The 24388-nt window shown below is 48.0% G+C and overlaps 1 protein-coding gene across 6 annotated transcripts in view; it reads left to right on the forward strand.

Moving 5' to 3' along the window:
• Rapgef1 (Rap guanine nucleotide exchange factor 1) overlaps positions 1-24388 on the forward strand; it is a 119712-nt gene that overhangs the window by 29267 nt on the left and 66057 nt on the right. The gene's annotated exons all lie outside the window — the stretch shown is intronic.

Raw genomic sequence — 24388 nt, forward strand, 5'->3', positions numbered from 1 at the left:
TGGTGCCCTCTTCTGGCCTGCAGACATACACACAGACAGAATATTGTGTACATAATAAATAAATAAATATTTAAAAAAAAAAGAAAGAAAAAGAAAACCAAAGCCGGGCGATGGTGGCACATGCCTTTAATCCCAGCACTCGGGAGGCAGAGGCAGGCAGATCTCTGTGAGTTTGAGACCAGCCTGGTCTACAGAGCTAGTTCCAGGACAGGCTCCAAAGCCACAGAGAAACCCTGTCTCGAAAAACCAAAAAATAAATAAATAAATAAATAAAAATAAATATTAAAAAAAAAGAGAGAAAAAACCATTCTCCAGTTGCAGGCTATAAACCAGGAGCCTGCACAAAAGGTGGCTGGTGGAATTCTGGGTGATAGGCAGCTTACCAACCCCTGGCCTCCAGAGTCTCTTGGTTTGGATGTTTTTTTGTGATCATTGCTCCTCTAGTAGTCAACAACATGTCCCTCACCCACACAGGAAGTTGAAGAATCTTGTGATGTCCAGACTGGAGGGGGAACATGGCATCACACAGAGCGCCCACCGTTGTAGTTGAAATGGGTTGGCTGTGCCTTCTGCTGTCCAGCTGGCCCCACACATCCAAGCTTTTATAATCAGGAGAGGAGGCTCTGGAGCCTTGTCCAGACCAGAGGCTTTGGTGTTCCCATTGCCATTGAGTAGGCTGTGGCACTAAGTAGAGTGGGATCATCCTCCCTGGCAAGTGAGTTCTAGCCAAAGTAAAATGTTTCCAATGGGAGAAAAAAAATCAATTTCATTATTCCCATTTCAGATCGCTAGGTATCCATTGAATGTGCCACAGGCACTGTTCTAGGCTCACAGGATGACTAATGAATACACAAATCAGTGCTGCCCCCTGGAGTCTACAAGTTGGTACACAAACCGGTATCATGGATAGCAGGTGTCCTGTACATGGCAGAGAAGTGCGGGGGATGTCCAGAGTTCAGGATTCTTAGTTCTACGTAGGAGGGAGACGGTGGATGCCCAAGTGTTGCAAACACCATGCAAATACTAGAATGCTTTAGAAGAAACAACCTGAGGACCTTGAACTGGGAGCCAGGAGCATCCTGGGATAAGCTAGACTGAAGAGTGGCAGCATATACACACGTGGGGCCAATGGAGACAACTGCAGAAAGGATGTGGGGAGATCTTTTGGGTATGGAGAATTTGGGCTGGGATTTGGAAGAGGGAGGAAAGCCAGGATAACTGCAACGTTTCTGACCTGCACATCTGCAGGGCTGCTGCAGCAGATAGCTTGAAGAGGCCAGCGGAGCAGACTGGACTGGTGGAAACTGAGCTGAGTTTGGGGTGTTTGTGAGAAATCTAGAAGGGAGCCCTTAGGTTGTTGAATATAAGAATGTGGGAAGACCGGTAGTGAATCCCTGCACTTGGGAGGCAGAGGCAGGCAGATCTCTGAGTTCGAGGCCAGCCTGGTCTACAGAGCAAGTTCCAGGACAACCAGGACTGTTACTCAGAGAAACCTTGTCTTGGAAAACAAACAAAAGAATGTGGGGGTGCATAAAGACCTGAGTTGAAATCCCAAGCACCCATATAAAAAACCAGGTATGGGTATGTTCACACTAGCTATCCCAGCATTGTGGAGACCAGTGGTAGGATGATTACTTGCCGGCTGTCACTGTAGCTACAAGTTCAGTGAGAGCCCCTATCTCAAGGAAATAAGGCAGAGAGTGATAGAACAGGACACCTGGCCTCCTTCTCTGACTTCTGCAAGCATTTCCATATATGCACATAGGCTACATAGCACAGGCACATACATGCACGTACACACACACTTAGTCAAAAATGAAGATCATAGGGTTTAGAAAAGAGTTGCTTTTTGAAAGTTGTCATCATAAAGGTAGGCAAGCTTATCTGCGAATTAAGTTGGAGGTGGAGGCCGAGATAAGAGCTCCAAAGCCTCCAGCATTCGAAAGGGTGGGAGAGGCCAAGTAGAAAAGAAAGGCCTCCTTGGAAGCAAGGGCCAAAGTGGGAGGCAGGCAGGGTGCCCTGGAAGCCTGGTTTGGAAAGTGCTGCTGTGGAGAGAGGGTGCTGAGGAGCCAGGTGGTGCTGAGTTGGGTCCTAGGACCTAAGGACTGAGACCTGACTACAGGACTTGGCACTTAGCAGTCACCGGGCCTTTCCAGGTGGCTCCAATGGAATTTGAAGATAGGCGAGCAAAGGGAGTCACAGCAAGGAAAGTGGCGACTAGGAACATGCACAGTGTTTCCAGTCATTGAGGTGGCCCAAGGGACATCCTCCTAAAGTGAGATGATAGTGTCAGCTCTGCAGTAGAAAGAAAAGATAGGCGGTGAGGAGGAGCATCGCTGGGTGTAGGAGTTGCTAATCGTAGCTTCGCCACACTCAACCATTCCCTGAGGCACCTCTTGCTGGCAGTCTCCTTTCGCTTACTGAGCTGAAATATAGCTAGTATCTAGTTTGTGTTTCTGCAGCTGGCAGTTTAGGCTGCACTGCTGGCTCTTGTCCCTCAAGTACCTGCAGACAGCTGCCAGAAGTCCTCTCTGTGTCTCCAGCCAGTCACTTAGTAGTGGCCGACTTCCCAGGGAATGGGAGGAAGAGAGAAGGGAGCAACTTCTGGCTCCTGATAGGAGATTGTAAAATCACCTTGCCAAGCTGTGTGGGTGCAAGGATGGGAATGCTTTGGCTCACTTCTGCATACAGTATGCCACTGTTCCCTGGGGTCGGTGCTGTTGCATTGAGTCTTACTGGAACTCTCAGTAGTAGATTTACACGGTATTAGCCCAGCTAAGAACATGGTCTCCAAGCTTACAGGATGGTGGGTGGCAGAGTCAGGGCCCACACCTGGTCTCTAGTGTCTGAATACTTTATTTCCCTGTCTCACCTTCCCATGGTGTCAGTCTCTCTTCTTTTGAGCAGGCGAACGATGGCTTGTTAGTTGTCTCATCAAGAGCATTGGTCTGGAGTGGGCATTGTCTTGCTGTGTTCTGCCTGTTAAACTGCATATGACTGGACAGCTCAGGGTCACTGGGACAGGTTTAATTAGGGCTTTATTCCTATTTCTGCTCTCAGCTATTCCTTCACGTTTCCTCTGTCAGCTGAGTATCCCAGATAGCCACACACAGCCCCTTGAGCTTCCTTGCCCACAGGCCTCCTGATGGCTGTTATCCCACCTTGCCCTTGCGCCCTGTCTTTCTGCCCCTGGCTTGGAACCACTTGGCCAGTAGTCTGGGATTAATCTTCTCTGCTCAGGCCCTCCTCTTCTAAAACTTGTGTGATTGGCCCTTTTCTGCTCAGCACATTGGACTTCATTCAGACTTCCCAAGGTCAGAATCCAAAAGGTAGGGTTGTATGCAGTGGCATCCGGGAACTTGGGCTCCGTCCCGGCAAGTGTATCCTTGAGCCAGTCACTTCCCCTCAGCTTCCTGAAGGCAAGAAGAATATGCTCATGGAGCTGTGCCATAGGCCACTCAGTGCGCGTGAGGGCTGTGTGGTTCACACGTCATCCAGCCTAGGACTGTTCTCTTGCAGTAGCTATGCTATGCCTGTATCCTGACTTCTGCCTCTCCCAGCCCTTTAGTTTCCTCTGTGCCCAGGTGATGCCCACCACTTAGAACAGCAGCTCATCCCATTAGGAAAGCGCCCGGGGAGATGGCTGGGTAGGGCTGGCATCTGAGGAGATGATATTTGATTGGAAAGCAGAGACCTCCATGCAAACATGTCAAATACTCTCTTTGGACTGGGGGAGACTGTCAGTAAGTCTAGCCTATGTGAGGAGCTAAAGAGCTTTGACTCCTTGGAGGGAGGTTGAACCTTCCCTGGAGGAGAGCCAGGGAATAGGTGAGGGAGCTCTGCTCTGGCCTGCCCTGCTGAGACGGCTGATGCTGGAGTGAGAGGTGGTCTTTCTTCTGTTGTCACTTGCAGTCACAGTTAGTAGTCTCCTGCTGCATACTTATGTGGCACCTTGAGATCACTTACTCTGTTATGTGGCGTTGTGCTTCTGTAGAAACAGCTGACGTCACCTGAGGAGTGTGAGGCAGAGTGTGTGAGCCAGTGCCTATCAGTGGTCATCCTGGGGTCAGCTGCGATTATGGTCTCTGTGTAGGCTTGTAAGTCACTGGTCAGTGGGTCCTTATCTAGCACTTTTACCATGGCTCTTTACCCGGTTTGTATTATCAGACACCTCTCAGGGCAGTGGCCGTTGCTATTTCCTTTCTGCCCAGTCTGTCGGACACTGTGCACTGTTTGGTGTCTTTAGTTTAAAGCTGCAGTTTGTAGCCTGCTGTTGACTGAGCTGCGTGCTTAGGATCCAGGGCTCAGTTGGAGTTACAGCCCCCCTGGAAAGTGTCTGGAGCCATCTGTGACAGACACTTCACATCAGAATTGTCAGGCAAGGGGTCTCTGTTACATATTCTTTATTCTTTTTATATCCCATGAAATGTAAACATCTAAGCAGCCACGGTGATGCACATGGGAGCAGAGGCAGTAGAACTGTAAGTTGGAAGCTAGCCTAGGCTATATAAAAACCTTTTTGGGGGGACGGGGGGTTCAAGACAGGGTTTCTCTGTGACTTTCCTGACTATCCTGGAATTCACTCTGTAGACCAAGCTGGCCTTGAACACACAGAGATCTACCTGTCTCTGCCTCCTGAGTGCTGGGATTAAATACGTGTCCCACCACCACCCTGCTTATAAAAACATTTTTATTAGATCTGAATCTTTAAAAAAACAAACAAACATTGATCTGCATAAGCTGATTGTCACCGTGATGGCCCTGAACTGTGTCTCTGGTCTTCACAGCCAGCTGGAGTGCACTTCTGCTCTGGATCAGCTTGGTCCCTGTTTGACCTCTGCCTTCCTTCTCTTCTGAATACTGTCTTTTGGGCTGAGAGATTCCTCATGCTGCAGGCATCTGAAGCTTCCTGCCAAAAACACACGTGGGTGAACTGAGCTACTGCTCCTGCCCTCCTTTCTCACAGATTCCTGGGAGTCTGAGTCAGCCAGAGGCACCAACTGACCTAAAGGAAATCCTCCTGCCTCTGAGACAGTTACAACCTCCTGAGCAGTGAGTGCTAGAGAATGGTGGTTTGTCTGAGCGTGTAGTTTTTGCTGTAATTTTAATATGAAATGTCTGTGCAAGTCTGTTACACATGGGGAGGCGGTCAAGTTCTGTACTTCATCCTCTCTGTAAACCTCAGCAAGGTCAGGATCTGGGTTCCAAGGCCTGGTTTGATGAACTTGCTCTCAACCCCTTCTGAGCTCTGTTGGTAGGCATTGGGGCACTTAGCTGTAATGCAGAGCAGTGCTCACCATCTATGAGACATGGGGACTCTACACCAGCACTGACCAGCTCCAGATGGCCTTGTTTTTCTCTAGTCCGACCTTGCTGGTTCATCCCTGGGCAGTAGCCATTGACCTTTGTAGTGGCTTCGGGAAGATGAGCCAGACCAATTGGTTCTAGGTCAGGAGTTTGAAAGAGTCATTGTGATCCTTGTTGAACATCTGAATTGAAGACTACTGCAGGATAGGAGCAGGGATGCCTTCAAGTCAAGACAGTAGTATTCATATAGTGTAGTTTCATGTGTTTATATGACAAATGTTGATTGTGTGCCTGCTACATACCAGAAGTAGCTGTCAGATATTACACTTCTAGAATGGCAACCTAAACAGTAAGCATTATTCATTAGACATACACATAAAATATAAGAGAAAGCAGTAAGTACCATGGACATCAGGGGTTCCAGGGTGAGGGGCAGGTTAGAGAGTTAAATAGGGCAATGAGGGCCTCACTGAGAAGGAATACTTTGTATAGTCAGTCTTGGAGGAGCTGAGGGAACTGGCTAAGTGGACTTCCACTATGCAACATTCAAGGCAGAGGGATGAGGAAAATTTTCCAAGGAATGGCAGGGAGGTGGGTGTGGTAGGTTCAGAGTAACAAGATCTTATTGGCTTTGAAGAATATGCAAAGGCTTCTACACATGCCATAAAAGACAGGGTGGTGTTGCAGGATTGAAAAGTAGTGAATCTTTTTCTTTCTTTGCAATACTAGAGCTAGAGCTCAGTACCTTGCAAATGTCAGTGAACCACACCCCAGTTTTAACACTTTAAGGGACATACCCTTCTTGTATTGAGAATACAGTGGGGATGGGGCAGCTGGGACCCTTTAGCTGATAAAGTAACACAGATTGGAAAGAGATATTGGGAATGTGGTTGGATCTAAGCATGACTTGGAAGTTAGAGCCAACAGTGTTTCCTGATGGATTGAATGTGGGCTTGAGGATAAAAAGAACAACCTAGGATGGATGAGGCTCCTAACCTGCATCTAGTACAAGGGTACAACTGCCATGGACTCAGGTTGGGAGAAGACAGCATGTCACCTTTGTCCTGATCCATTGGGAGGACCTGTAAGATGTCCTATATATATGCAGACAGTCAGTTACATGAGATCTGGGTCAGAGTTGTGATCAAGAAATATTGGCATAGAATACCTTCAGAGCCAAAGAGTAAGTGAACTCCTCCAGAGGAGTCTCCAGTGTAGGTAGAGCCTAGGACAGAGCCAACTAGAGTGAGTGAGGTGGGCCCTGAATTGAAGCCCACAGCTTCTTTCTGGCCTTTCCTGCCTTCTGCTGGGTACCTCTCCGTGGTTGCAGAGACTCCTTATATTCTCCAGTCTTCTTTTTTTGTTAAGCAAGGACCTTGGGTTTCCATTCCTTGCTACCAAAGTAGCCATGGCTAGAGCAGTGGTATCTTCTGACTTTGCAGGCAGGAGGTGACCAGTGTTTTCCTGGTTTGTTCCAGGTAGCCTAGCAAAAACTGTTCAAAATCAGTTTGGTATCTTGCTCAAATGGAACTCACTACCTTTTTTATGAGCTGTTGCTGGCCTCACACTGGTTCAGTGTTTGGTGTAACTTGTGTTTTAAATGGTTCCAGACATGGGGAGATTGGACAAGGCTCTGTCATGAGATATAATGCAATGACAGGAAGTGAGGAACCAAGTGGGTAGCTCATTAATTCAGTTCCTCGTTTCATTCACTCAGCACACCTTTGAGCACCTGCTAAAGGGCAGTGCACAGAATCAGCTGTCTGCCTGTTTTATCAGATGCGCTGGGCATGGCACATGGCTGGTGTCCTGATGCATAGAACAATCACTGTGATTCACGGTTTCAATAGATGCTCTAGGGCTGTGGCTCTCAACCTGATCCTTTCACAGAGATCTGAGCCCATCAGAGAAACAGATCTTTATATCACTATTCATAACAGAGGCAAAATTACAGTTAAGAAGTAGCAATAAAAATAATTTGATGATTGTGGGGTCCCCATAACATGAGGACCTGCATTAAAGGGTCGCAGCATTAGAAAGGTTGAGAAAGACTGCTCTAAGGTCTTAGGGATCCCAGGTTGAGAAGTGGAAATAGCTGGGTAGGTACATAATTACAGACCAGTCAACACCATGAAAGATCAGAGCTGAGATCTGAAGACCAAGTCAGAGTTAACTGGGTGAAGGTTCAGGTGGGCCCCTGGGGAGGAGGAGGTGACACTTGTAGGAAAAGGAAACCGTGGGCATAGGCCTTGTGAGGTGGAAGTGTGGGTGGCTGAGTGGTAACTTGTCATCCGCTCCTCTTGACACTGCCCTGAGCAGTCTTGAAATGTTTTAAGTGGCACGAGTGCCTAAGAGATTGATTGAGAGGTCGGATTGGTTTGAAGAGAAGACAAGGGCATCCCGGGATGGGAGAAAGCACTCATGGAATTCACAGGTTGGATTACATTGCAGACAGTTCATGATGGGGGCAGTGGGACAGAGCTCCTGGATGTGTTGGAGGTAAAATAGAAGCAGGATGAAGGTAGGTAGATTGGTGCTTGAACAGGGCTTATGGGAGAGGGAGCGGGGCTTTGGCCCAAGATTTTTGGCTTGTATGGACAGTGACAGTGAGATGACCTACTGCTGTCTGATTATCTACCAACACTCAATAGTGATTCTTGGAGGACTTTGTCAGTTTGCATTTCTATATTCAAACTGTTGTCTGTAGGTATTCATACGCGTGAAATAACAGTTCTTCCCCAGAGTTCTTCACTTGTGGAGCTTGGGTTTTTAGTGGGAGTAGCTTGATCAGACAGTGTGTCCAGTTCACCTAGAAAGCTGTCTGTCTTGCTGGCGCTGTGTCTCTGTACATCCTCCCAGCAGCTCTGCCTCCACGAGAGAACTGCGTAGAACAACTAAGGAGTGAGGCGCTTCCCTATGGCTCGTTTTTCTTTCTTTCATGGGCAATTGGGCTCCTAATGAGAATGTTCTCATTAGGAGGTCACTCCATCCATGAGTGGCTCGTGTGATTTACCAAACCGCCCTGCCAGGTGTCCTGATTCGGTTTAACTAACACTTGCTCTGAGCAGTCCACAGGGTGTTGTCATCAAGCTCTTGGGACCCATGTATATGCACCATCAAGGCTGAGAAGTTAATTTTCTACTTAAGTGAAAATTAATTGTCAGTCGTGGTGATGAAGCATCCTGGAGAGAGTGTGTGTGTGGTGTGGAGAGAGATGGTGGTTTCTGACTAGGCACTGTTTCCTGGTGATATGTAAACCAGTCACCAACCTAGGGACTGGGTCCATGTTAACTAATGAGGTCCCCCAGAGGACAGTTGTAGCAGTGGCTGTCATGCTTCTTCCAGTTAAGAAAAAACTGAGGACACCTTCCTCTTTTCAGACATGGTTAGTTTTGAAGAGTCTTGTGTGGAGAAGGGGTGAATGACATTCATGCATGTTACTCTGTTGGCCACTCAGAGCAATTACTGGCAGATTATTCATCAAATCCCTCATCCATGTTTGCCTTCTCAAATTTCCCAGTGCTGCTGAGAAATCAGAGGCCAGCAGTGATTTAAATTAACGTATTTAACAGATTGTGTGTGATCAGTTGTGTTATAATTGTGCATGGTTTTGAGTCAGTTTATTCTACCTCGTTGTTGTCGCCAGGGCCCCTAAATAATTACATTGTGACTGGGATGACATTTGAGTATGGCTGCTCAGGAGTCTGGGACCGAGAAATCTCATATGTACACTGGCCCTCCTGCAACAGCAGTCTGTTGATGAGGACTGGAGCCGTGCTGACAGCGCTGGCCACCCAGATGAAGAGAGGCAGGAAACTAACTACAACTTGGAGTTAAAATGTGAGTTCAGTGGGAAGTTCCTGCCGTGTTACCTGGTGTGCTAGCTAGTTTTATGTCAATTTGACCCAGGCAATAGCCACTGGAAGAGAGCCTTAATTGAAAAATGGCTTCATAAGATCCAACTGTAGATTTTCTTAATTAGTGATTGATGTGGGAGGGCACAGCCCATTGTGGGTGGTGCCATCCCTGGGCTGGTGTCCTGGGATTTATAAGAAGACTGAGCAAGTCATGAGGAGCAAACCAGTAAGCAGCACCCTCCATGGCCTCTGTATCAGCCCCTGCCTCCAGGTTCCTGCCCTACTTGAGTTCCTCTCCTGTCTTCATCCCATGATGAACAAGATGTGGAGGTGTGAGCCACATAAACCCACTCCTCCCCAGTTTGCTTTCAGTCATGATGTCTCACCACAGCCACAATAACCTGAAGATACCTGGTCTAGGAGGCCATACGGTCTGAAGAGGAAAAGAATGATATGAGCCAGGCATAGTCAGATGGACTAGATGTCGACTTGACAGTGACTGTAGGGCGGATTTGGCAGCTCTTAATATAGACAGCCAGAGATATATATAGTAAAGTGTATTCTACCTAGGTGGGGCTGGAGCCAAATAAAGGTAAGCAGCAACAGTGATGTGTGATCAGAGTCACCCTCCAATACCAGTTGACCAGTAAAGTAGGTCTGTTTCTTCAGAGCAGGGATTGCAAACTGCACGCCAAAACCTAATTGGTTGCCTGTTTTTGTGAATACATTCTTATTGAAACCCAGTACATGTGTCCATGCTGCTTTCTCCCTTGCTTAGTCAAGCTGAGTCGCTATACTGTGTGGCTCTCAGAGCCAGCAGTAATTGTTGCCCTGCCCTTTTAGGGAACCGCTTAGAGTAAGTGAAAGCAGTGTCTTATATTTAGGCACCAGGAGGTAGGAAAACAGTCTGTAACCACCAGAATCTTGCCTGGATGAGAGGCCTTTACACCACAGGACACATAAAGGGCAAGGGATGTTTTCTACTTCTCCTTTCTGACTCTTAGCTGCGTTCTGACTCAAGACTGATTTCTGAGTACTGTCCCCCACCCCATCTTTCCCTGTCTCATTGGTCCAAGTGCATACCACTGACCTTGAGTTTGGTGGGGTCCACCATGTCTTCTCTATGTTTCTTCATAGAGAGGCCGCAGAAAAGAGCAAAGTCCAGGTACTAGCAGAGTAATGGTGGGTTCCAATGCTAATATAACCTATGGCCCAGTGGTTTCAGGAGACAGTGGGGAAGAAAGGGTTATCATTTTGGCAACCAACCATATCAAGCCCACAGTAGCTCTGTTTGGCTCCCATTTGACCCACAACTCTGTCTGACAGTGCAATCTAGGACACAGGAGCTACCTTGTTCATAAAACAAAACTGTTCATCTGCAGGCTTTGTTTACATTAATTATAGATTTGATTTGATGGTGATAAAGAGGCCAAAAGCATGTGGCCCTGTGGTCCCCATTTTCTGATGGTCAAGTGTGCTGAGGGTAATGAGATGTCACTCTTAGACTATCAGAGACTACCTCACATAGACCTGCTCTAGAGCCTCTAGCTCCCTGGCTTTGAAGAAGGGGAAGCTGAGGGCAGCCTCCAGTCTAGACCCAAAAACTGATGCCCCAATCCCATAGCTGCAGAAGGGAGATGGCTTCATTCCACACTAAAGGTTTCTCAGCTGTGCTAAAAATCGAATTGACATAGAACCGATTAACAGAAGAAGCCCGGTCTAATTGCATGGTCACAGGAGCCCCGAGACTGTGAGGCTCCCAGAGGGTGATTGCTTCTTACAAAGCAGCTGAACTCAGAAAGAACCTGGAGCTTGAAGCTTCTCTGTGATGGGAATGGTGGGCGGCAGAGGACACAAGGATCCAGAGGAAGGAACCATGTTGTGCGAGGTTGTTTTACTATTCAGATAATCTGTCACAATGTGTCCCAGCAGCCTCTTCCTCCAGACCCAGGTTGGCTTTTCTATGGAGATGCAGGTGTGTCCCACCAGGACAGCATCCTAGAACCATTCCTGGTGTACAATGACAGCATGCCACTGAAGGCTCTTGGGGTGGCCCCTTGGGGCCAAGCTCCTGTGCACCTGAACACAGCCTTGTGAGCTATCCTGTCTTCCCTCCCTGGGCCTCAGAGACCAGCAGAGCTGTTGTGTGTGGCTTTAAACTGCAAAACCCTGGCCGCTGTTCTGCAGCAGTGGGAACCAAGTGTATTGGAGGTGGCGCCAGCTGATAGTAGAACATATTTACATGAAAATCCAAGACAGGAGTCAGCTCTAGGACCTTCCTTAAAAACTGTCCTCAGAGTTGGGAGTGTGGCTTAATAGGGCCCCTTATAACTTCTGCCAAGGACAGGTTAGGTAGGGCGTTCTCATTAAGTTCATTTTGGGTTGGGTTTGGTTTTGAGACAAGTCCCAGTTTGTAGTCCAGCCTGCCTGGAACTCACTGTGTAGCCCAGGCTACTTTCTAACTCCTGTTGTTCCTTCTGCAGCCTCTCAAGTGCTGGGACTACAGGTGTGAGTCCCCTACCCCTGCTGGGCTTTCCAATAAGTTCTCTCAGAGTTGTTTCTGTGTTAAATGCAGCTCCTAGATTTCCCTAGGAATGTATGATATATGACACCATCAGGCTGTGAACTCCATAAAGTGCAATGTTTAAATCATCATTTGAAGACCATTGTTGACTAACAGCTGCCCAAGTTTAAGGCAAGTTTGTAGCTTCTATTCGTCTTCCTCACATTCTTCTAGAGTGTTGTACTAGGGAAAGTTACCCTCTTCTGAGTTCAGAGCTTTCCTTTTTATCTTGGCCACCAGGAAACTCAGAGCCAAACAACCACAGCTGGTGCAGTACATCTCTTGAGGCTTCTGTTGTTGCTTGCTTTTAAACTGACTTGTTCGGAGTTTTGTGTTGCTTAAACAAACACCACCATTAGGGGAAGAATTGTTCTTAGCTCTGCCTGTTAGCACCATGGTTTGCTGTGACCCAGCTTTAGAGCAGAGACAGCCCTATATGTGTGTTACACTAATTATGAGGTGAGCTACTTAATGAGAGCTTGCTGACTGGTGAACTCTGACTTCTGCTTCTCCTCAGGGACAAAACCCTGCCACTGTTTTGATTTAGGAGAGTTTACTTCTGACCCAGAGGGAAAGTGGGATTGGTGCAGACCAAGACTCTTGTTCCCAATCAGCTCAGCAGGAGCTGGGCCTGCTTCCCCCTTCTGTGGGATTTGGTGCCTTCTGCCTCTTCTTGGGCTTGGCGGGCCCGTGGGGGAGAGAGGAAGCTGACCTCCTGATTGTGGCTGTGGCAGCTGGCTTGGTCTCGCCTCTTGGGTTAGAGCATTTTAGGATTTGGTTTTGCTTTTGCATTTCCTGTGTATAACTCCTAAAGCAAAGTGAGTTGCTGAAAATGTCACTTGGTATTTGTCATTTTGCACCTAGAATAACATTTGAGACCTGTGAAACAATGAGTCATTAAAATAGTTTGAGACAGAAGAATCTATTGCTGCCCGTCTTTTTTCTAGAATGTTTCCAGTAGCTTTACTGTGCTTCTTTAGGCGTGTATCGTGCTGGGGTGTTGCTGGTGGCAGAGTCCTTCCTTGTCTGGCTCACACTACAGTCTACATTCCACCCCCAGCACTACAAAGCAAACAATCAAACAAAAACCCAAGTGAATATATATAATCTACTCCTTCACTGAAGCAGTGCAGTGACACTGTGTAGGCCCCACCTTGCATGTCTGTGTGTACACAGCACCTTTTTTTTAAAATGTAGTGTGTTTTAGAAGATCATGGGTCAGAAAAGTGGCTGGAAAGACAATGAGGCTACATACCAGGAACCAGCCAGTGAACAGGCCATGTGCCCATCTAGGCAGTGGGGCCTTGAACATGGCCCATTATGAAGATCTAAGTCTTCCCTTGTCCTGGCATCCTGACTTACAGTAGACACTTTGCATTTGTTGAGTGATAATGAAGTCAGAAGCAGTACGGGTGGGAAAGAGGCAGGAAAACCGGCTTTGTAAACAGCAGGAAGATGCTTGCTAGCTCGCTCGTAGGCAGTCTTCTAACATAGTGGGCTCTGACTGACTCCGTGAGGGGCTGTTAAGTGAATGCAGGACCCCTGTTTCTGCAGTATGTGGCAGAGAATGGCTTGTGAGAAGTCCCTTGAGGAGGCAAGTCCTGCTTGCTGAGTCAGAGCTACACTTTTAGAACCCCTGGTGTAGGCTGATCTTTCCAGATGAGGAAAGAGCCATGAACAGATTGTGTCTGCCTACTTGGCAAAATGAGTCAGTAACTGGCCCAGCACTCACACCGAAGTCTCACATCCTACTCAGAAGGGAAAACTAGTTCACTGTCCCTGACCAGCAGGCTGCTGTGGTGCAGACCATATGCCTAGTTGTTTTTCTGAGGTTCACTTCCAACCCAAGGTCCATGAGTGCTGTTCCGGGCATCAGTCGTCTGCACACAGCCTTTAACTCCTTTAAGGGGAATTGGGTTTTGTCTGAACATCACTGTCAGGGCACACGAGTGACAGCCAGCTCTCTTCAGTAGACGACAGATGTGCCTCTGGCAGCCATATTTGGACTTAGAATTGGCTCTCATGGCAGTGAAGAAAGCAAATCTTACAGCCCAGGTTAAACCCCACCTATGAACGTGCCTGTCCTTCTATACTGCGCCCCACCTCTGTGTATGTACTCTGGTCAGCTGCAGTGACGCCTGTGTGCAAGGTGGCCAAAGTCACCTTTTCTTAGTTCACCTTCCCTGCCTTACTCCCCTCTCCCCTCTCAGGAAACCCTTCACAAGAGCCTGCTGTCCAGAGAAACCATCTCAAGTGTGTGCTGGTTTAAAAGAAAAAGGCCCCCATAGGCTCACAGGGAGTGGCACTGTTAGAGTATGTGGCCTTGCTGAAGTAGCTAGCTGTGGCATTGTTGGAGGAAATGTGTCATTGGGGGTGGGCTTTGAGGTTTCAGAAGCTCAAGCTAGGCCCAGTGTGGCTCACTGTCTTCCTGCTGCCTATGGATCCAGAGGTAGAACTCTCGGCTCCTTCTCCAGCACCATATCTGCCTGCACACCATCATGCTTCCCGCCATGATGATAATAAACTAAACCTCTGAACTGTAAGCCAGCCCCAATAAGTGTTTTCCTTTCTAAGAGGTGCTGTGGCAGTGTCTCTTCACCACAATAGAACCCCTAACTAAGACACCAAGGTTTAAGCATCCCCTTCTGGCAGGCCTTAGGGAAGAGGATCCACACTGGCTGGCAGCCTTTCACCTCAGTGACCTCTGTTGCACTGAGGAACAGGCCCTGGGCCAGTTTGTAGCATGAACCTGAGCTCATTTCAGGTTGTTCTTTGGGTAAGAGTTGTTTAGAGTCCAGTCCAGACAGTACTCTGCTGGACCGAGTGGAAGCAGTTGCCTGTACAGTGCTTTCCAGCCCTTCTCCCATGGCTGGTTTGAAGATAAAGAGACAGGCAGCCTTTTGAAGTAGCCCAGACTTTACCAAAATTTGAGGACATATTACCCTGTGCTAATATTTTTATTTTGATGGAGCTTTAAAACACTGTTCTCTACTCCCGCCACAGAGAACATATGAATATTACTGTAAAGAAACTAGATGTTTCAATCCCTGCTCTGTGGGAGTGCTTCAATTTGTAAGGAAGGTTGAAACTAAAAGTTATTTAACAGACAACCTCAAAAAGTCGTACATAGCCCATTTACAGATTCAGGACAAAATTCAAGGGCCTTCTCAAACATGCACACTGGTGCTTTGATTAAGTGCTTGTGACTAAGTCCTTGGGTCTGAGGTCACGGTGCCTCGAGACACCACTCACGCTCCTAGACAGTGCTGAATCGCGGCAGGCCGTCTTCCTGGATTGGTGGTGTGAATCCGTGGCTCTTGGAAATTCTGTGGAACCCTGTGGACTCTCCCTGTTGTCCTTGCCTTCCTCCCCTGAGGAAGGTCTGCTGTGGCCTCACATGCTGGGGCAGGGACTTGCTTGGTAGGAGTCATGTTTCCTTCAGACCTGGGGGCCTGTGCTCTGGGCTGTTGGGCCCTTGGCAGACCCTTTTTTCCCAGTTGATTTTGTTTTCCTGCTGAGAAAATCCAAGTTTTCCATGTCAGTTGTAAAATTGGTTTCCTCTTAGAATGTGTTTGAAGGGCTTCAGATTTCTTTGTTTCCACCTAGGATGCAGCTGGCCTCAAGGTCCAGGCAGCAGAGGGTGTAGGACCGAGCCTCCAGCCTCTGGCCTGCTCCTGTGCAGAGCCTGCTTCTTAGGCCTCTTGGCTTTCCTGACCAGTTCTGGACAGACTAACACTCCAGCTCCCTCCCTTAGTACTGTGTTGGATCCCTCTGGGACTTCCAGGAGAGGAAAACCTGTATCTGCTTTCTGGATTGCACTTCTGAAGGTGCTTGGGTTTGGGATGTACTCTTGCAGTCCAGGAACCCTGCCATTCTGACCCACCTTCGTCTCCTGGAGGATTGCTGCCCTAGAACAGCCCAAGGACAATATTCATGCTTCCCCAGCCCAAGTAGGCACTAACCAAACACTGTAGCTATACAAACAACTCTCTAGGCAAGACTTTCCACGGCCACTTTGCTCCAAAACATTTTGATATCACCCATTTTCACATGAAGCAGACCTGCAGGAATGCTGTGGGTTGCCCAGTGCTCTGCACCTATGATAGGAGAGTCCTCGATTGGCCTTACTTCCTTGCTGGCGTGACTGTTGTTAGCTGGACTTTGAGTGTTGGGACTGTTGGGTGGGGACACACACACACAGAGTAGACCTTCTTTAGGTGCAAGGTTGTTCACACCAAGGAGGGTCTCGTCCCTGAGATGAGAACTTCTTTGCTGCCAGATTCTATCTACCTTTGCCATAAGGGCCTTCCTTGCTCAGAGCCCTTTCCCTTCTGGGAGCCTTGCCTCTTTCCCTTAGATCTCAGTCTTCTAAAAGAGTGCTTATAGCCAGAAGGTGGTGACACACGCCTTTAATCCTAGCACTTGGGAAGCAGAGGCAGGCCTGGTCTACAGAGCGAGTTCCAGGACAGTCAAGGATGTTACACAGAGAAACCCTGTTTCAACCCCCCACCCCCCAAAAAGTGTGCTCCAGGACTGTCTGTTTTATGAGGTCCAGCCCCTTCCCTGCTCAGCCGAGAGAATATGAAGCTAATTTGTCATAGAAATGATGAACTAGCAACAGTCAAATCCCAAGTGTCTGATAGTCTTTGTGCACGTGGTTGTGGCGTGCTCTGTAGTAATTTCTCGCGGCAGTCCAAAGCCTTCCCCCATCTCTGACCCTCCTTCGGGAATGGATCACCTTTCCCTTTCACCTGCTTGCTCATGGTCTTCAGGTTCTGGGACCTGAGCAGGAAGCTCAACCTGTGACATGACATGGCTAAAGTCACATCTGTCATCTTCCATCCCTTGACATAACTGCAGCACCTCACTGTGCCAGCAGCAGGAGGGACCATCCCAAGCTGGGCACTACTGAAATCAGTTCATCAATTTCATCAGTCCTACACCCGCAGCTTTCTGCTCTGCTTCCTGGCTCAGCCTGTGACCTGTAATGAAGGTTAACTGTGGAAATAGGCCATACATGCAGATGGCCAGGGTCTGTGTGTCTCTCAAGGCGCATGTCCTCACCCAGCTCAGACTGCCCTCCCAGGTCCATGTGTTCTTCCGTGAACTTTTTCTAGATCTCGGAAGCCCGTTACCTCTTAGCATTTAGCTCATTCTCAACAGGAGACTTTGCTTTAGCTTCAAAGCACCTGTGCACAGGACTTCCATTCCTGCCCCCTTTCCCCAAGTGCCTTCTGTAGCTGCAAATGCCCAGTGTGGAATTGATTGGAGTCTCTCAGCCAAGATGTGCTCAGTGGGTTAGGCAGACCCAGAATCTGCAACACTGTTTATGAACAAAAGGACCTGAGACAAATTCCCAACTTGAAGCAGACAAGAACTTCCCCCCAGTCCAATGACTGCCAAGATGTGATCCTTATGACAAATGAGAGGGGCATCTGTTCCAGGAGACCGTCTGCTTGAAAACAGGCCTAAAGTGTGCTAAACACTGCTCTAAAAGATGCAGTGTTTCTTGTCCTAGAGATCCTTTAGTGAAGCCTGGGTGGACTTTTTGGTAGCTATTGTTTTCAGACAGGCTCAGCCTTGATTCTACTTCTTTTGGCCTCTGCTTCAGCCTCCTCAGTACTCCCAGCAGGTGTTTGACATTGGGTTGCCTTTTACTGAAGCCCTCTCTCAGGCATGAGGGGATGGGAAGAGTGCTGAGTAAGCGGAGCCGGGAGAGGAGATGACCAGGCTTTGTCAGAGCTCACAGGCCTCTGTGGTGCCCACTAGAACTGAGAACCTGGCCAACTTCAGAAAAACCCCTTCCCTGCTTTCCAGCCAGGTGCTGGCAATTCTGGGCATCTCCGAAACTAACTATTGTTTTCCCCACCGAGGTTTAAAAATAAAATCCACCCCTATCCATTACTCTCTCCTGGTGGGAGAGCAGGGTGTGGCCTTGGCTCCTCCTCCTAAGCCCTGTGCCTTTGATGTGCTGCTGCTGTGAACAGTCATTGGCTGCTTTTCCAGGAGCTGATTCACTTTTACAAGAGCTGCTCGCCAGAAAGTCTCTCCTCTAGTCCAGTGGAGACTTGCCTCCCAGCTCAAGACTGTGAACACGTTTAGCAGACAGCTTCCGTGCATGAGTTTATGCCATGCTGGGTATAAGACAATTCGAAGCCTGCCTACAAAGCCGTGTGTGTGTGTGTGTGTGTGTGTGTGTGTGTGTGTGTGTGTATGTGTGTGTGTGTGGTAGGTCCTGCCCTCTGCACCTAGTAGGTGCTGTGCTGGCATGTTGGAAGAAAACAACATTTTGAGCTGACTCAGAGGAAATAAGATTACTCCAGGGACAGAAGTAGACCCCCAAGCCCTCCACCTCTGGACTTGGATCTTCTTTGAGCCATCTACAGGTTCTACCACTCTTCCACCAATAAACTGGACACTGTTCGTTGACAAATGCACTAAGATTGGGTTCAAATCCCATCACTGTCCTACGTCATTAGTCTCAAGGTTCTATATGATGAGGATACTGCCACCGTAGAAGGTGACTGTGGGATCAAATGAGATAAGGCTGCAGAGAGCCTCTGGTTGGGGGGAATGGTCCAGGTTCTGTGTTGCCATTGTCACACCTAAACAACATTTGGCCATGTATGACTCTAGACCTAACATGGTGGTGTGTGCACAATGGTGGGGGCAGGGGAGCCTCACATTTGACTAGGAATGAAGTGGCCTTAAGTCAGTGAAGTCTGGTTTTGCCTAAATCAGTGTGACCCATGACTCTAATTTGAAAGCACGACCCTTAGGTACTCTGAACACTAGGTGTTGGTGAAGAGTCCCTGTGAGAGGAGAGGTATCTGTGATGCTGTTTCAGCTATGATTGGGGAAGGAACTGTACCCTTTGGCCTGGAAAGGTTCCTCCTGGCTCCAGATGTGTAAAGTAAGTAAATGAGCAGCTGGCCATACTACTTAGTGCCTGCTCCGCATGGCCTGATGCAGTCTGTTTCCCTGAGGGAGAAGGGAAGGAAGGGGCAGTGTAGGAAGTTAAGGCCTCCCAGATCAAAATGAGCCAACCTGGAGTCTGCCTGGAGCTGTCAAAGGTCCTGTCTGTCTAGCCAATAAGGAGCTACCAAGTGGTGTTTCCTGAGCGCCTAGCAACAGGCGCTGTCAATTCTGATCGAGCCTAGCCAATGAGAGATGAACGTGAGATGTCAACTGTCAGTGGATCAGAATGCCTGGGTGCTGGGAAGGGTATACAAGTCCCCCCCCCCCCGTTGTTAAATAAATATGTAGGAAGTTAAGGCCTACCAGACCAAGAGGAGCCAACCTGGAGTCTGCTGTAAGCCTTCTACTTGACTCCGTTGACATTGCGCCTTTTCACTCCCTCCCCAGGGGAAGACGTTAAGACCCAGCAATAGGGCAGGATTCTTGAGAGAATAGAAGGCTACATCTCTGACCTGAATTCTGCCTCCCAGGTTCTGCAGCAGTCTGTCCAGTATTCTGCCCATCCAGTGCTATTTGCTCTCAGGCACTGTAATACCTGCCATAGGAAGTCTGGGGAGGGCTTCCTAGCCTGGAGCACAACTAAAAGAGAGCTGGTACTTGGATTCTGTAGCTAAGCACTGCTAGAGAAATAGTTACATACAGCCAGCCTAGCCCCAGGAACTTCCGTGACACAGATGAGCAGGGTCCAGAGTTGCCCTATCTAGTTTGGGCATCCCAAGCATGGCTTGTATGGATAGAACATGCTGGAACTGTAAAGCTCCATTCCATGGTAGAGCATAAGAAAAACAAGATGTGGGACTGCAGAGATGATTCAGTGGTTAATTAAGAGCACCGACTGCTCTTCCAGGGGACTGGAGTTCAATTCCCAGCACCCATATGGCAGCCCACAGCTGTCTGTAACTCCAGTTCAGGAGATCTGACACCCTCACACAGACATACATATGGGCAAAACACCAATGCACATAAATAATTTAAAAGTGAAAAAGAAACACAAGAAGCAACTCAGGAGCAGTTGTGTGAATTATCTGCTGGATGGTGATATTTTCAGTAAAATGGGCTGGAAATGGTAAAAATTGTATATGTGGCTCCCATTGGGCTTCTGCTGCCCAATAAGGCCCCCAAACATCCACTATTCTCTAAAGACTAGAAGAGGTGGAGGAACAGCTTTTCTCCTCTGTGGCTTAGACTCCCTTGAACATACAGCTGCCACTTCCTCCTCCAGTCAGGTGGTATCCTCAGTATAGTGAATGCAGTTGCTCAGGTTACAGAATTCACTCATTGAGTCTTCTGTGCTTATTGATGAGAATGTTTTTATTTGTATGTACCCATGACTGAGCTCATGCAAGAGTCCAAGGTGAATAAGACTTGGAACCCTTTGGGGTTTCAAGGGGCAAGTAAGTAGAAGCCCCTTTCCCCTAATTCTGAAAGTGGGAAAGAAGACAGTAGGAGAAACGGAGACCAGCATGTGACCTCAGCTTCTGATGTTTCTGCCTTGAGGATCAGACTTGTACTCAGAGCCAAGTGAGCTTCCTGACACTGACCCCGGTCCCAGATGCTTTGCCCCTGCCAGCGTGGGAAACACATTGGAAATAGACATATAAGGAACTTGTAGACTGAGAACTGTATCCCAAAAGTGTGTGTCCTCCTGTGTCCCTGCCAGACACCAGTCTTGCCTCCAGCATAACCACTTTCTTGACTCCCCAAACAATGGCTGTGCATTGTCTGGCTTTGTAATTGTGTAGGTCATTCAGCATATGCTCTTCTTGTGTGTAGCCTGTTTCTTCATTGTTTGAATCATCTGTCCTGGGTAGGTGGGAATAGATGGTTTGTTCTCATGTGGGGTGGGATTCTACTTCCTGAAGGTGCCTTCATTTACCCCATGTGCTGTCCCCAAGCACCCCTACACTACTACTATTAATATTCTGGGGTGTGTTTTATAGTGAATTGGGAGCCATATCTTCAGACACATACCTAGCTCTCCCTTCCTTTTTGTTTCTTTGTGTACTTGCTTTATTTCACAACAGGTCTTGTACTATTGCCTAAGCTGGTCTCCAATTCTCAACTCTTTTGCCTCAGTCTCCCTGGTACTTGGTTTGTAAACATGTGCCATCAGACCTGGCTTGCTGTTCCTTTGATCCACATGGGCATGCCTGCAGTGGTTTTCTTTTATGACTTTAGGGTGTTGTTTCCTGATAACAAATTCGGATGAGGACTATGCCATGTGCCCGTTGGCCATTCAAGCATGACCTCTTAGTAAATGTCTGTCCAATTCTCAGAGTACTTTTCGCCCTTGTAGTAATGTAAGTGAAATGGAAATAGAGGCACTCAGATTTGAGCCCCTCCCAAACCCATGGTGATGGGCGGGGCCTGCAGGTTCAGTCTCCCTCTTCATTCAACTTCTTCCACTCAGAGCCACACTGGGGCAGTCATCAGCTGCAACCTGCCTGGCGTAAAGGCCATTTTCCAGATTTCCCATCTTTCTCTCTGAACCAGCAGTTGTATTTCTCAGTTTCATTAATGCAAGCACACAGAAGCAGGAATGAGCTGTGTGTCCATGCAGCATTGTATGGAAGTTAGACTTCATCAGCCATAAGACTTGCCATCTGCCTTCCAGCAGGACATTATTCACCCGTCAAACGTGCTCGTGGGAAACTGCCCATAATGGATCTATGTTTAAACTAGGATTGGCTGGGCATGCTAGTGAACACCTTTAATCCCAGTGCTTGGGAGCAGAGGCAGGTGGATCTCTATTAGTTTGAGGCCACTTTCTTGAAAGAAAGAAAAGAAAAAGAAAGACAAGACAAGAAGATGGGTTGATGGTTAAGAACATTTGCTGAACTTCTAAAGGACCAGCATTCATGTCTGTTGACTTGTAACCACCTCTCGCTACAGCTCTAGGGGGATTTGATGCTCTCTTCTGGCTTCTAAAGGCACTTATACACACATGGCACATTCCCCCTCGTACAAACAAAACAAATTATTTAAGGGGAGTAGTTGGAGAAATGGCTCATCAGTTAAGATTGCTTGCCAGTCTCCCATGGTACCCAAGTTTGATTCCTGTGCCCACCTTGGACAGCTCACAACCACCTGTAACTCCAGCTCCAAGTGATCCAGTGCCCTCTTCTGGCCTCTCTGTGCATCTACACACACACACACACACACAGTGTGCAGACTCACACACATACACATAAATTAAAAATAAAATTTAAAAAATACAAATGCAAGCTGGGCGGTGGCGGCTCACGCCTTTAATCCCAGCAGAGGCAGAGGCAGGCGGATCTTTGTGAGTTCAAGGTCAGCCTGGTCTACAAGAACTAGTGCCAGGACAGGCTCCAAAGCTACAGAGAAACCCTGTCTTGAAAAACTTAAAAAAAAAAAAAAATACAAATGCAGTAATTCCTGCTTGGCCACATGAGAAGCCATGGTTTCCCTCTGTTTCATATTTCTTCAGTGCTTGGGTTTGAATAATGAGCTTGTTTCATCCTTGGTGTTGAAAAAAGGAGGACAGACCACTTGGTATTTCCATGTTCAGCATCCTCATGTGGGTGTGGGTTATCAGACAGGTCTTCAGTGTTGCAAAATTTCAAACACCACCCCCTTCCCTGTCTTCACACGAATGTCTCTATGTTGAGTAAGACAGGGGTCTTTTAGTGTAGAAATTGTTGCTTTTAGCCCTTCTCATTTGGAGCTGTTTTAGCATTTGCCTTAGTTAATGTTGGCAGAGGCCTGGCAATGTTACCAGATGACCATGACAGCTGCCATTTAGTAAACATCTGCTCTGAGTCAGGTCCTTTGGCTCCATCCTTCACCCACAGTCGCATTTGATCCCACAGCCATCAGAGGAGGAGGTGGGCTGCAGTTAGGCCTTTTCTGTTGGCAAGAAGAGATAGAAGTGAAAGAGGCCGAAAGAGGTATTGAAGTTAGTGGGCACACACGGGTTAGCCAGCCCACCTGACTCCACAGTTGTGCATGTCTTGCAGTGTCCACTGCTCTCCACCCATTCTCATCTTCACTTCCTTACAGTCCGTAAGATCTTCCCAGGCTACACACTGAAAAATGAAGTCCTTGTCTCCACACAGGTGTCCTTACTCCTCGGCAGGGTACAAGGGTGCTGGATGAAGTAAGTGATCTCTAAGTCATCCCAGTGATGCAGTGCTGAGCAGGAAGCCAAAGGCCAGACCTCTTGGCCAGCGACAGCTACAGTGAGTCCCTGTCCACAGTGACCTTGACACTGTGGTCCCTGGTGTGGGTGCTGCTTAGAGGCTTCCCATCTCAGTGGAATTAAGCCCTGACAGGAACCTGTACTAAGTTGGGATCCCAGCTGCTGCCGCAAGTGACATCTGAAAGGCCAGTTGATGGCCCATTTGTCAGCAGCAGGCAGAATCATTGCTAGCCCTGCTGGGAGGCAAGCTGGAGATCTAACAGTAAAATCCTGGCGCCTGGCAGGGCACTTTGGAAGAACTTGGCGAGCTTTGAGTGTTTCATCTGTCAGTTTTGCTGAGGTTGATCCTGTGAGTAGGCTGGGTGTTCTTCACCCTCCTTCTTCTAGGTGGGGGCATGCAGCTCGTGGCTTGTCCGAGAATGTGGCTGCTGTTAGTAGCACTGTTGTTACTTACCTAAAGGTTACAGTGTCATGCTCCTCCCATGGAGAAAACGGCTAACTTGGTAGGCCTTGGAAACTTCTGACTTTTGGTGTGAATGCCTCACCAAACAATGAAGGACTCAGTCTTAGCTTCTGTTAATGGCCTTTCAAGCTTTCACGGATGTACATGTCACAGTGCACCAGCTCTTGGCGTTTCCATATGGAGAAGGGCATTTCCCCCTGTGTTTCAGCACAGCTGTATTGAAAGTGTACATGCATGCTTTGGCGTAGTCCCTGGTTGTTTTAAGTTTTACAGCAGCTGGGTCCCTTAACCTTCTGCTCTAATGTAAAATCACACATACTTGGAATTGTCTGATATTAGCTGTAAAGTTAAATAAGGGACATGCCCTGCAACCTGGCAGTTTTACTCATAAGACATTTTCCTGCATGCTCAAAAGACATACTGAATATGTTGTAGCAGCGTTGTTTATAAAGCCAAACGCTAAGAACAACCCACTGGCCACTGGTAGGCAAGCAGACAAGATGGTATTACGGGCAAAAGCAAGGATACCTACATCATCTGAGTGGTTAACTATAGAGTGAGACTCTGTACAGAACGCTGCCGTGTGTGATGATCACAGACTTATAATTTAAACTACACATATGGATGCAAGTCATGTAAAGAGCCCAAACAACCGGAGGGTGGCTACCAGGACAGGAGAGTGGCAATGGCAAAGGAACTCCAGAGTGGAACTCTCCTTTCCGGCTGTGCCATCCGCATATGGCTGTGTAAAGTAGAGGGAAGCAGAAATGCATTTTCTTAGTCATTTTCAGTAACTGTGAAAAGACAGCATGACCATGACAGCTTACAAAAGGAAGCATTTATCGGGGCATGTGATCTCAGAGGGTTAGATTGCAAGCCCTTCATGGCAGGGAGCATGGCATCAGCCAGGCAAACATGAGAGCTAACATCTCATCTACAAGCACACAGCACACATGGCGGGTGGGGGAGCTCTAACTGGGAATGGTGTGGGCTATTGAAACATCAAAACCCACCCCAAGTGACACACCTCCTCCTCCTAATCCTTTCCAAAAGTTCCA

Source organism: Alexandromys fortis, unplaced genomic scaffold, assembly GCF_014885135.2.
Source record: "Alexandromys fortis isolate MF-2015 unplaced genomic scaffold, M_Fortis_MF-2015_v1.1 scaffold_72, whole genome shotgun sequence".
Classification (NCBI taxonomy): domain Eukaryota; kingdom Metazoa; phylum Chordata; class Mammalia; order Rodentia; family Cricetidae; genus Alexandromys; species Alexandromys fortis.